The following is a 13,301-nucleotide window of genomic DNA, read 5'->3' as shown; positions in this document are numbered from 1 at the left end:
GAGCCCAATGCGGGACTCAATCTCAGGACCCCGAGATCATGACCCGAGCCGAAGGCAGAGGCTTTAACCACTGAGCCACCCAGGCGCCCCAACACCATTCCACTTGCAAACACAACAGCTGTTATTAAGATGGTCATGGCTCCTTATAGTTAATTCCACATGCGTATGGCTTTTTTAATAATTACAACCGAGGTAGAGGTTGGTCTACTGACTTTTTCACTCAACTTACCATAAACATTTTCCTGCGGTGTTTACAATAATCATTTTAGTAAGGGCAGATTACACCCCTGAATTAGAGGTTCACTAACTTCCCTGATTTCTACGTCCACTTCTCTTCCAATTTTTTCTATTAAAAATAAGTCTATAGTAGTAGCTAGCTTATTGGGTATATATGTTTCAGTCTTTTGAGATATCTTTAGGTTCATCTTCCAAGAAAGATATTAATCTGAAGCTATGAACAGTATTATGGATATAAATGTAAATTACAAAATGCTTTACATGAATCTTTTAAAAGCCATGGATGAGAGACGACACAAAAATATATCAAAGTTGATGAAACATATGTAGGGAGAGAAAATAAGGACTAAAGTCAGAGTACCTGGCCTAACTACCGAGGCTCTGTAAATTAACTACCTTCATTCCTTTTTTTTTTTTTTAAGATTTTATTTATTTATTTGACAGAGAGAAATCACAAGTAGGCAGAGAGGCAGGCAGAGAGAGAGGAGGAAGCAGGCTCCCTGCTGAGCAGAAAGCCCGATGTGGGGCTTGAACCCAGGACCTGGGATCATGACCTGAGCCAAAGGCAGCGGCTTAACCCACTGAGCCACCCAGGTGCCCCACTACCTTCATTCTTTATCTTCCCTCTCCCTTTCTTGCTTTGGTTATCTGCTGTTATTGTTGACAGACGGCAGAGGCATCCTAGTCTATGTGAAATTAGCTTTCCAAAAGGCAAAATTGCTGTTTGAGAAGATAACATTCAAAATGATTCCTGTGAATCAGATAGTCTATTGTGAGAAAGACTGAATTATGCATTGAGTTGCCACAGATTGAATATTACTATTTCAAGAACTTTTTTTTTTCCTCCAGTACTTATAGGAGCCAATAAGTGGAAGGAATTTAAAGTTTCCTCTTTCTTGCTGTTTTTACCCCTTCCTGTCAGCCTCCTTTCTTACCTCATTCTCTTTCCCAGCCACCTTCCTAAAGATATATACTTAAAACACAAATAATCAATTCTAATTGTTTTGTTGATGTTTAATTGTAAAGAAGAGCTTCACTAGTCTGGCAAACTCATTTTGCATTTCAGAAGAACACATTAACTTTCAGCAGAAAATTCCTGTCAAAGACTCTGTTTTGCTACTGCTTTAATCTTCTTTAAACCTAATTTTCTTTTTTTTCTTTTTCTGTTTGTTATGTAATGGGGCTTCTGAAAACACTGGCAATCTCTGCTCATTTTGCCTTGAGCTAGCATGGAGTTTGCTTTTGTCTTTTTCCCCCCCACAAGGAAATACAATTGCTGAGAAAAATTAACAGATAATTTAGCAGGGTTTTACCCCAGCAAATGTAAAGATAAAAAGAATACATGAAGAGTAAAAAGCTTAGAAAATAATGGATGGGTGGTTATAATGTTTATTGGAATGCCCAGAGTAAAAAAAAAGAAAAAAAATATATAGACTGTGTAGATTTAAAAGGACATACAGGTCAACTTAAATATATTTTCTTTAAATAACATAATTCTCTAGAGTATGTCCCTAGGTGTTTCCAGAGACTTCAACTGCATTTTTTAAGATTTTATCCATTTGTTTAAGAAAGAGAGAGAGAGCATGGAAGGGAGGGGCAGAGAGAGAGAATGAGAAAGAGGGAGAAGCAGACTCCCTGCTGAGCAGGGAGCCTGATGCAGAGCTGGATTCCAGGACTCTGGGATCACAACCCAAGCCAAAGGCAGAGGCTTAAGGGCCTGAGCCATCCAGTTGCCCCTTCAAATGCACTGTAACTGATCAGTTGAAAACTAAAACTTCTGAGATTTTAAGAATGAGTGAAAGAGTACAGCCAAGGATAATTTCTTAACTTTGATCACTATCCTTACTCTGCTAAATTAAATAATAATGTGGACAATTTGGGAATCTTGTAGGAATAAAAGGATAGATACATGTAAATAGTGAAAAGATCAGGGCTCCTATGTGTAATTTTCTACACAATATAAAGCATCATAAATGCTGACTGCAGGCTCAGCACAAAGGTCATAAAAACCTACAGACCATTCACCAGGTTCATGTTTTCAGCTTCCCTCCACTCTAACCCAGATCCACCCTCCCACCCCCCAACCCCCACCACATTCCCCACAAAACTCAAATTGCTCCCTGCTCCTTTCTATGTTTTAGTTCCCACTATAACATCTATTATGCGAAATGTAATTTTGTCCCTTTTTGGCCAGGGTACCAACAGAGATACAGACTAGTAGGAAATATGTTTTATGAGATTAATTGTAAAAAATTTCTTTATATGCTTGTGAGGACTGGCAAAAAAAAAAAAAAAGTCCCAAATACATAAGGCATGCTGTAGGAAGGGCAGGATGGGAACTCTCCAGCATAAGCTAAACCTACTGTCTACAGTGGAATTTCTCTTCAAGAAAAACTCAGTTCTACTCTTAAGGTCTCTGAATAGACTGACCCAGGCTCACCCAGATTAATTAAGATAATCTCACTTAACTTAAAGTCAACTGACTATGGAATTTAATTACACATACAAACTGCCATCACCGCAACACCTAGATTAATGTTGAACATGTAAATGAAGGCAATAGCCTAGCATGTTAAAACTTAAAGTGGACAGCCATAGTCTGTGCTTTCTGAACTTGGCAGACATACACATCTTAAACCAAATTTTATTCTCAAATAAAGACAATAACAAAGTCAAACTTCCATAAAACATGATACAGCTATCTTGCCTTCTTAAAACAGGCTATCCCTTCCCTAGAAGAGAATGAAAAGTCTTGAGGTGATGCTCATATTTCTTCTTTGATATGTATACTTAAGTTAAATACTTAAGTTAAATACTGTGATATAAAGTCAACTATTTTAAACACCTCTTACATTAGATGACAAGGGGATAAATGTTAGAAGAAAACATATCTAGTATGTGTATAAAAATAAGAAAAATACACATAACTAATTACAATCCTCATTTCTGTAGCTGATCACATAGTTGTAGCAGGAATTTATAACTACTTTCTTCCCTACAAATTCCAATATCATTCTTCAAGGGTCTAGGCCATTAGCTGTCCTTTCTGAATTGAACTTTTACACAGACTTTAATCATAGGACATGGTAACACCAGGAGATACCCTAGGGAATGTTCTGTATTTCAGACATACTCTTCCTCACTTCTGTTGTGTACAACAACCCAATACCCCCTTGGTAATCTGGATCGATCAGCCCAGACAATAGTATTAGAACTTTCGTCTTTGCCTATTAATTGAGAGGCATGCAGAGACCATGGTGGCCAGGCCACAGTCTCAGCTTCCAGGTTAGTGGTGGTAATTTTGCATCTCCCCGTGGACACATTCTTTCCTTTGGAATTAAGGACTCCAGACCAACAAAACCTAAGGTCAAGGGGATAGGATATCACATGTTTGTTAGTGTAGTACAGAATAGGACCACTCCCATTTCCATTCTTTGATTCCCGGATCAATGAATGCTAGCTGTGGAAGAAACTGCAACATATAACCATTTTTCTTCTTCAGTCAATTATCCAAAGAGAACTAACTTTCCATGAGAATATCAGTGTGGACTTCAAAAGTAAAGGTAATGGAGTGAGGAGCATTGAATGAGGACCAAAGGGCATTTGGCCACTTTTTATGCAATTTACTTATGCCTTCAGGGACTGCTGAAACCTCATCTTGTATATTGCACTTCCATTGGATGATGGAGTACTGCTTGGCATACCCAAATTTATGACTTGAAGGCTCAGGCAGCACCCAATTCATGGTTGTCCACATGCGACATCTCCACACCTACCACCATGATCACTTTGTTCATAAGCTCATTGGGCACTGAGAAGAGTGGCTATGGAAAAAGACTGAATGGTATCCAGAAATGGATAATGCTATATTGGTTAGTAAAATCTGTTGAAATCACCATTTCATAGGGCACCACAGGTTGCCTGGTTAATTTGGTGAACTGTGACTAAGACTTTTTTTAAGGCCCCTAGTAAACCAAAAGTGCTTTCTCAAGTTGAGCATAGTTCTCCTTACAGGATGACTGGGCTTTGTTCCAAAAACCCAAGGGTCATGCTATTATTAACCTAGTGATGTCAGCAAAGGCATTAAACTTCCAGCATCATTGGGTTTACTGGATTATATACTACAAATGTTAGAGCAGTTTACCAGTCCAGACCAGTTGTAGAGCCTTCTCTTGTTCTGGGCCCCATTCAAAATGAACAGTTTTGTTCACTTAGTAAATGGTTCAAAGTAGCATAAATAAATTAAGAATATGTTTCCATATTCCATAGAGGCCCATTAGGTTTTGCACTTCTTTTGTTGTAGGGAAGGCCAGATGCAGCTTCTTGTCATTCACTTTGGGAGGGATATTTTAACATACCTCACACCAATGGACCCATAGAAATATACCTAAGATGACAGGGTCTTGAATTTTTGTTGGATTTCTCAGTGTCTGACACTGAGAATATTATTATTATTATTATTATTATTATTATTATTATTATATATTGAAGGTGCCCCACCAATTGCAAACTTTAATCACACCTACAAAGTATATAGCAACACCTAAATTAGTGTTTGATTGAATATATATATATAACATTAATATTATTGATATTTATATATTAAGTAATATATCAAGTATAGTCTGCTCACCAGGTCCAATCAGCAGAATATTCATAGCATAGACCAGCATAAGATCTTGTGGAAGGGAAAGGCAATCAAAGTAACCCATGAGATAAGTTATGATTCAGGGCTGGAGAGCTGATATACCTGTGAAGTATGACAGTGAAGTTTGACAGTATCTATAGTATTGCTTGTCTTGCCAGCTGAAGCAGGGCTGCTGGTGGTATAGCTGTATACCAGTTTTAGGGGATATGCTGATTTGGTCAAGCAATAAAATGTTCCATATGTGAAGCAGCAGTTGCAACTGGAGTGTACAGCCTGGTTAAGCTTATGATTACCTACTGTCATTCTCTAGGACCTGTTTTCTGCACTGGTCAAATAAGTAAGTTGAATGGGGATGGTAGGAATTACCATATCATAGCCTCCAACTCCTTGATGAGGGGAATCTCTACAATCCCCAGGAATGGAGCATTGCTTTAGCTTTACTTTTTTTTCCTTAGGTAAAGGCAGTTCTAGTAGCTTCCACTTGGTCTTTCCACCATAATAGCTATCACTCCATAGTTTGGAGAACCAAGACAGAAATTCTGCCAGCTGCTGAGCATGTCTATTGCAATGACATATTCTAGAACTAAGGAAATAACCACAGTGTATGTTCAGTAAACAACTAGAATGACTACGAGATGGATTAGAGCTAAAATTCCACTGTTCACCTGACCTCCATAAGCCCCCATTCTGAATAGCAGACACAGTGATGTTGTGTCTCCAGGAATTAATTTCAGTTCAAAGACAATTCCATCAATCCCCAAAAGTACCATTTCCCTTTCTCCAGAGCTGTCATTCTGGTGAGTGACCATAAGTCCTTTGGCTGGGAGGAAGACTAACAGTACACATCTTTGGAAGTATCACAGGGTCCTTCCTCAAGTAGAGTTCTACCTCTGTAAACTGGCTCAAGTCTGGGAGTTGACTGATGGGCCAGGATTCAGGGTTTCACTGATTTGAAATGGACTTCTGTGCACCTGACGTAGAACTTTTCAGCTTATACAGTTCAAATAGGAATTTAGCAGCCTTTCCTCTTATTTCTTTTAAAGGTTACCATATTCCACTCACCACTGCCATACAACTCTGAGTCAGATATTCTCACTGCTTTGACTCCACTGTCTGTTAAGTTAAAATATCCACCTTATTTTTGCTGATTAAATGTCACCTTCAGGCTTATGCAATTATGAGATTACATTATCCCCATTGCAATTAGGGAATCCAGTTAGATGGGAGCAGTTCCCACTGTAATTCAGGATTTATAGACAAGAACAACTACAGGGCTTTTCAGGGATTTTGAGACCCTACTCACAAATCTCTTTCTCAGTTTTAGTGACAGGTATGTCCTCTGAACCATCCATGTTACACAAGCAGGTCTTACCTGATAAATTCAATCTAACATTCCCATCTCCTTAAACCTTTGGATAGTTTCTCTCAAGTATAATAAGGCTATTATAGGCAGTTCTGGCATAGGTTACCTTAAGAGTTTCAGCTCTACAAATGGCAACTGCTGGAACCATTTCTTACTCCTCAAGCTAAAGCACTGATCCAGAATCTCTGCTAAGTGAGTCCATTTCAAAAGATTCCTGATCAATTTTATGTTCCTTCCACCATGATCTCATATCCTTAGGATCCATTTCCACAGATATTTTCTAGATTTCTGTCATAAATTGGAAAAAAGTGTACTGTTTTTTATCATGTAGTAACAGAGCTTCATGGTTATACTCTGTATCTCATTGTTTGGAGACTGAGTTTGGTCCTAGGTCTAGAACCAATTAAGGATCTTGGGTGTAGGTCTTAAGGAGATTATCAATGGCTTGCAAACCTCAGGCCCACCCAAGTTAGGATAGTATCCCTTACCTTAAGTCAATCAATTTCAAACTTTTTTTTAAAAGATTTTATTTATTTGACAGTGAGAGAGCAAGCGCATGTGGTGCACAAGTCATGGCAGAGGCAGAGGGAAAAGCAGACTCCCCACTGAGCAGAGAGCCCCATGTGGGGCTGGATCCCAAGACCTTGAGATCATGACCTCAGCCAAAGGCAGATGCTTAACTGACTGAGCCACCCAGGTGCCCCACCAATTGTAAACTTTAATCACACCCACAAATTCTATAGCAACACCTAAATTAGCGTTTGGTTGAATAACTGGGGATTAGAACCTAGCCAAGTTGACATAGTCCCCGTCCTCTCCATGTATTCCCCAGAGACAGGTTCCTCACCCAGTCATTCAGTTCTCCTGGGAAATGTAACCACGAGACACTTTTGTGCCCCCTTTTCTTTCTTTTTTTTTTTTTTTTTTCTTGAGAGAGAGAGGGGTGTGGGGAGTGGGAGTACAGGGGCGCAGAGGGAGAGAAAGAATCTTAAGTAGGCTCCACATCCAGCATGTGAGCCTGATGTGGGGCTCGATCTCACAACCCTGAGATCATGACCTGACCCGAAATCAGGAGAAAGACACCAAACCAACTGAGCCACCCAGGTGCCCTGACACTGCTTCTTTTTTATTGCTGAAGATACAACACACAAAGTTTGAGTGCTGAAAATGTACACTGTTTTTGAGAAGAGCCAAACATAAAATGAGAAAAAATGGAGAGAGAGAGGAATATATAAATGCAAAGAGGTACAGATGAATGGATCAGAAAGTGCTGACTCTGCTGGAGTAGTTTCCAGTTGTTGCTAAGATCCCAGCATACTCTTGTCCTTACACTGATAAACAAACCCCAGTATCCCTGTAATACATCCCTTTTTTTTTTTAATATATCCTCTTCCGAGTTTGTTTTAATTGGGTTTCTGTTGCTTGCAATAAAAAAATATCCTATGAAGCTTTCAAACAATTTGAGAGGGAAAAAGCACTACTGAAAAATGCAACATAATGAATAAATAGCAAAGCTAGACATTTTGCCAGAAAGAAAAAATAAGGGAATGCAATATGATTCAAAGCCTAGCTGCTGAAGTCAGATAGAACTGCTCTAAATTATGCCAGACTTACCATTCATTAAAAAAAAAAAAAAAAAAAAGTGAGTATCTCCCATGCATCAAACATCATCCTTGACATGGAGTATATTAGTACTACACAATCCTTACTCAAGTGGAGTTTAAAGACTAATGGATATTCCATACGTACTATCACCAGAATCCTGTGTGCAGACTGAGGTTTGGCATCAGGTGTAGAGGGAGAAGCCGACTCTGCTGAACAAGGAGCCTGATGCGGAGCTTCATCCCAGGACTCTGGAATCATGACCTCAGCCAAAGGCAGATGCTTAACCGACTAAGCCACCCAGGTGTCCCCTCTTTTTTCTTAAAGATTCCTATTTTTTTCCAAAGTGACACTAAGCCCATTAAAATATGACATTTTTCAAGTTTCTCTTGCAGGTTGGTATGACCACATATTTAATTCTGGCCATTGAGACAGATGTAAAAGCATTGAGTATTTCTGTTAAGTGCCTCAATAGATGTGGGGCAGTCATTCTCTTATGTGCCTTTTCATTTGCTTTTCTCCCCTTCCTCTTCTCTCCTTTCTGCGAACTATTTTGAGATGGAGCTGCAGCAGCCATCTTGTAAACCTGCAGGAAATGACTCACTACAGATAACAAAGCAGAAAGATAGAAGCAGCCTTGGTCTTAGCTGATTGAACAGAGCTACAAAGTTAATTGTCAACTGTTTACCTCTGGGGTTCTTCTATGTGAAAGAATAAATCTTTTTGTGTTTCATCTTTGTAGTGTGGTGTCTATCATAGCAGTTAAATATAATTTATAACTGATACAGTGATTTTTAGGAAGTAAGAATTTAAGGTCAATGTCACTAGACAAATATTTCAAAACTCAAAGGGATAAGGACAAAATTCAGTTATGAACAGCTATCAGTATGTGACTTCTCAAAGGGCTCTTCTCTGTAAGTCTAGCTCCAACTTGAAAAAGGAATTTGCATTAAAGAAGTGTGCATGCACTAAGATAATATCATACATATTTTTAGAAACAAATGAAGTACTTATTAAAAAACTGTTAGAGGGGCTCCTGGGTGGCTCAGTGGATTAAAGCCACTGCCTTCGGCTCAGGTCATGATCCCAGGATCCTGGGATCGAGCCCCGCATCGGGCTCTCTGCTCAACAGGGAGTCTGCTTCCCTTCCTCTCTCTCTCTGCCTGCCTCTCTGCCTACTTGTGATCTCTGTCTGTCAAATAAATAAATAAAATCTTTAAAAAAAAAAAAACTGTTAGAAACCAACAAGACTAAAGAACACATGTCAATCAGAGATAAGGAATTACTTGCATCTAAAGGTTAAAGTATTTAAACCCTAAGATCTGGAAATATCCTGCTGGTACTGGTATACTTCCTTGGCATTTATCTTGTCATTTAAAATGTTCACAGCATGCAATATATTGGGCTTATTCTTCTTGCTCTATGGGAGACGGAAGACAGTGAAAGGACTGGAGAGAGTGGAGAAAAAGGGGTAGCAGGGAACTAACCCTCTCTGATGACATACAGTGTGTCTTGAGACACAGGTATAGAAATAAATTTATATGAATATAAGTATATATGTATGTAATTTTTAAAAAGGTCTTATTAGAGAGGAGGAGGAGAGAGAGAGTGGTGGGGATGGACGGAGGGAGAGAAGAGAGAATCTCAAGCAGATTCGATGCTGAGCGTGGAGCCCGAGAGAAGGCTCCCCCAGCACCCTGAGATCATGACCTGAGCTGAAACCAAAAGTCGGATGCTTGACTGTGCTACTCAGGTGCCCCTACATATACCTACATATAATTAAAAGAAAGGTGTCAGTATATATGTCCATATACTATGATGTAATGATAGAGACAGAAATGGCTTCACTTTAAGCAGATACTGCACACTTTCCATGAAGAGCTGTTTTCCAACGTTGAAATGTGAGAATTTAGTTCTCACTCATTCTCCACTTCCTGCTGCTTCATTTCCTCCTTCCTGCCCTTCCTCCATGACCCTTCCCCACATACATACACCTCCTGCTGGGTTAGCCTAAACTTGAAAATTCTCTGGTTTCCTGGCATTCAATGTCCTTTTGAAAAAGTTGAAATCTTGAAAAAAAGATGAATCCATAAAATTACATCAGCTAAAATAACTTATACAGGTAAATTTTAAAACTCAGAAGTTACTCCTGATTTTAGAAATCAAAATTAGGGGTGCCTGGCTGGCTCAGAAAGGAATGCAACTTTTGATCTCAGGGTTGGGAGTTTCAGCCCCATGTTGGGATTTAAAATAAATTAATACTTAGGGGCACCTGGTTGGCTCAGTGGGTTAAGCCTCTGCCTTCGGCTCAGGTCATGGTCTCAGGGACCTGGGATCAAGCCCCACATCGGGCTCTCTGCTCAGCGGGGAGCCTGCTTCCTCCTCTCTCTCTGCCTGTCTCTCTGCCTAATTGTGATCTCTCTCCCTCTGTCAAATAAATAAATAAAATCTTAAAAAAAAATTAATACTCAAATAAAATTAAAAAAATAAAAATAAAAGAATGAAAGGCTAAATATACATGTGAAAGGACAATATAACATATACCAGAACTTAACTGGAATTTTAAAGCTGTAATTGCCTATTAATATTATCTTCCAAGTGACTGGTTCCACTTTGGCACTGCTCGTGTGCCTCTGGAATGGCTTGCTCACGCTTTTCTCTAATGCCTCAGCAGACCACCTTCTTCGGGAACTTTCCCCCAAGGATCCAACAGTAGGAAGTGTTTCCCTTTTCTAAGGGTGAATGAATCACAGGGCCTAACACCACTAATGCCTTGGAGATAATTATTACCTTATGGTTAATAAAGCAAGTCAGGCTGTGTTCATTTCTCAGTCTTAATCTTAGTCATATCATATAAATTAAAATTCAGTTTCCTTTTTCTGTACAGTGGAGATAGTAACATTATCATTTAATGCCTGTAACAAGGATTAACAAAAAATATATATATATATTGACAACACACAGCACAGTGCCTGGCGCAGAGCAGACATCTAGTAAATACCAATTCTTATTTCAATCATGTTAATAGTCATGTAAATCTCCTATACCAAATTAGATTGCAAACTTTCTTGAAGAAAGGACACTTTTCTCTCAATATACTTTAAAAACTTAGTACATCGCCTTATATACACAGAACATTCAGTACATGATTATGGGATGATACATCAACTCAATTTACAATGTATATTGAACATCTACAGTGTATCAATCATTATTCTGAGAAAATACAGTGGCATATAAAATAGAAAGTAAAGAAGTCCTTTAAATAATGCAAAAAAAAAAAATTTAAACCAGAAATTCCTTATCTTTGGATTCAGATTTATCACGCCCGTTTCAGTGACACTTCTCTACAAAATTTCTGCTTGAAGTCTTCTGCAGTATCACAAAATAGATAACCTGTCTTGTCAGAATTGCAAATTGGCTCCGAACTAAACTATGCCTGTCTTTTGAGAGCAAAGTCCCCAACTGGTTATCAGTGTCTTTAACACTGATATATATCAGAGTTCTTAAGGACTGCAGTGTAAGGGTATCAATTTTGAAGTTTTGTTCGCACAGCATGCAGTAATCTAATGGCAGTACAGAACGGTTCTTGGGAACAATCAAGGGGCTGTTTATCTAGGGCCAAGAAAACTAACTTGGCCATGAGAACGGGGGCATGTGTGTATTCACACAGCCGGAAGAATCCCTTTAAGACATATGTCAACTTTGGGGTGCCTGGGTAGCTCAGTTGGTTAAGCATCTCACTTTAGCTCAGGTTGTGATCTGGAGTCCTGGGATGGAGCCCTGCTTCAGAGTCCAGCTTTGCCCTCAGTGGAGAATCTGCTGGTCCCTACTGGCCCCCACTCCCTCCCCACCCCCACCCGGCTCATGCTCTTTCTCAAATAAATAAAATCTTAAAAAAAAAAAAGACATATGCCAACTTTGATCACTCCCTGCTCGAAACAGTTTTCTATCACAGTTCGAATGAAATCCAAATTTTACCATGGATGGTCCTTTGCTACTTCCTCAGTCTCATTCCCTACCACTCTTTTTTTTTTCCTCTTAAAAATAAACCCCATCAGGGAAAGGACATTATTTTGTTGATTGTTCCATTCCCCAATTCCTCAACCAATGCTTGACAAAATATGTGCAGAAGTTCTTAACTTATTTGTTAAACAATGAATGATCAGAAAAAAACTATTCTTTTCTCTAAAGTGGGGGAGATTCCTTAGGGGGGGCCTATATACATGGCCTCTGTTGACATTAATTAGCTTCAGAGTTTCAGGAACACTATGCACAATGAATTTACTTATTATTAAATTATAGTTGATATACAGTATTATATTAGTTTTAAGTGCACAATATGGTGATTTGACATTTAAATACATTACAAAACGATCACCATGACAAGTCTAGTTACCATCACTACACAAGATTTTTACAATATTATTGACTATATTCCCTATGTTGTACATTGTATCCCTGTGACTGGTTTAGAACTCTTAAGTTTACACATTGAGTTTAATAGCACCGGGCTTCAAAGAGAGGTACATTTGCCAGGGGGTTATGTACGATGAAAGCTTTATACTCCCTCTATGGTACAAACCCGCATCTTCAATAGAAGGTTACATCCAAGAGAAATAGATCTTTCTGGCGCTCAGACTCATCCTCCAGTGTATCAGGAAGAGCAATCTGACAGACAAACTCTGTGAATATCTTAGGGCTGGCTTCTGGCAGGTATCTATAGCCTGCTGGTTCCTGAGGCTACAAGATTACGGACTATACATTTTCTTCAATCAGAGGGAGGTAGATTCCACTTCTCATAGCATAAAGAAGTAGAACACATAAGAGGATCTGTGTTTTCAGGCACCTCTTCACAGTGATTTAATACACCGTGATTTATAGTCCAGGTTCTGGATTAGAAATACCATTAATACAGAAATACTCATTTGTTTTACTGTTGTTATGTAAGCTCCACACCCAGTGTGGGGCTTAAACTCATGACCCTGAAATCAAGAGTCACACGCTTTACTGAATGAGACAACCAGGCACCCCTTCTTCACTTTTAAGGAAACTGAAAATTACCTAATTGTTGTGCTCAGCAACAGATCTGGCACATGAAAACCACTCAATCAACATTACCTACTAAGAATTCCTAGATCCTCTTACATATTCCTGGGAAGAGTCTAGACCATTTTCACTTATGACTTTTACTAGTCCATAACTGTACATACACAGAGTTCATTTTCCTATTGCCTATTTCTCTTTTCATAGCAATTGCCTTTAGAAAGATATAGGCAGCCATTTTATCTTTATTTTATATTTTGCACTCCAAGAAAATCAGTAAATTAATTTTTAAATCTAGAATTATAGAAGAAAGCATTGATATGAAAATTATTTTATGGTTAAGCTACTGATTATTACCAAATTCATGTCAAAATAAGGCACTGACACACATTTCTACTTGCAACT

Source organism: Enhydra lutris, unplaced genomic scaffold, assembly GCF_002288905.1.
Source record: "Enhydra lutris kenyoni isolate GAN:26980312 unplaced genomic scaffold, ASM228890v2 scaffoldscaffold15, whole genome shotgun sequence".
NCBI lineage: Eukaryota > Metazoa > Chordata > Mammalia > Carnivora > Mustelidae > Enhydra > Enhydra lutris.
The sequence above is the reverse complement of the archived record's forward strand: the minus strand, read 5'-3'. Positions refer to the sequence as shown.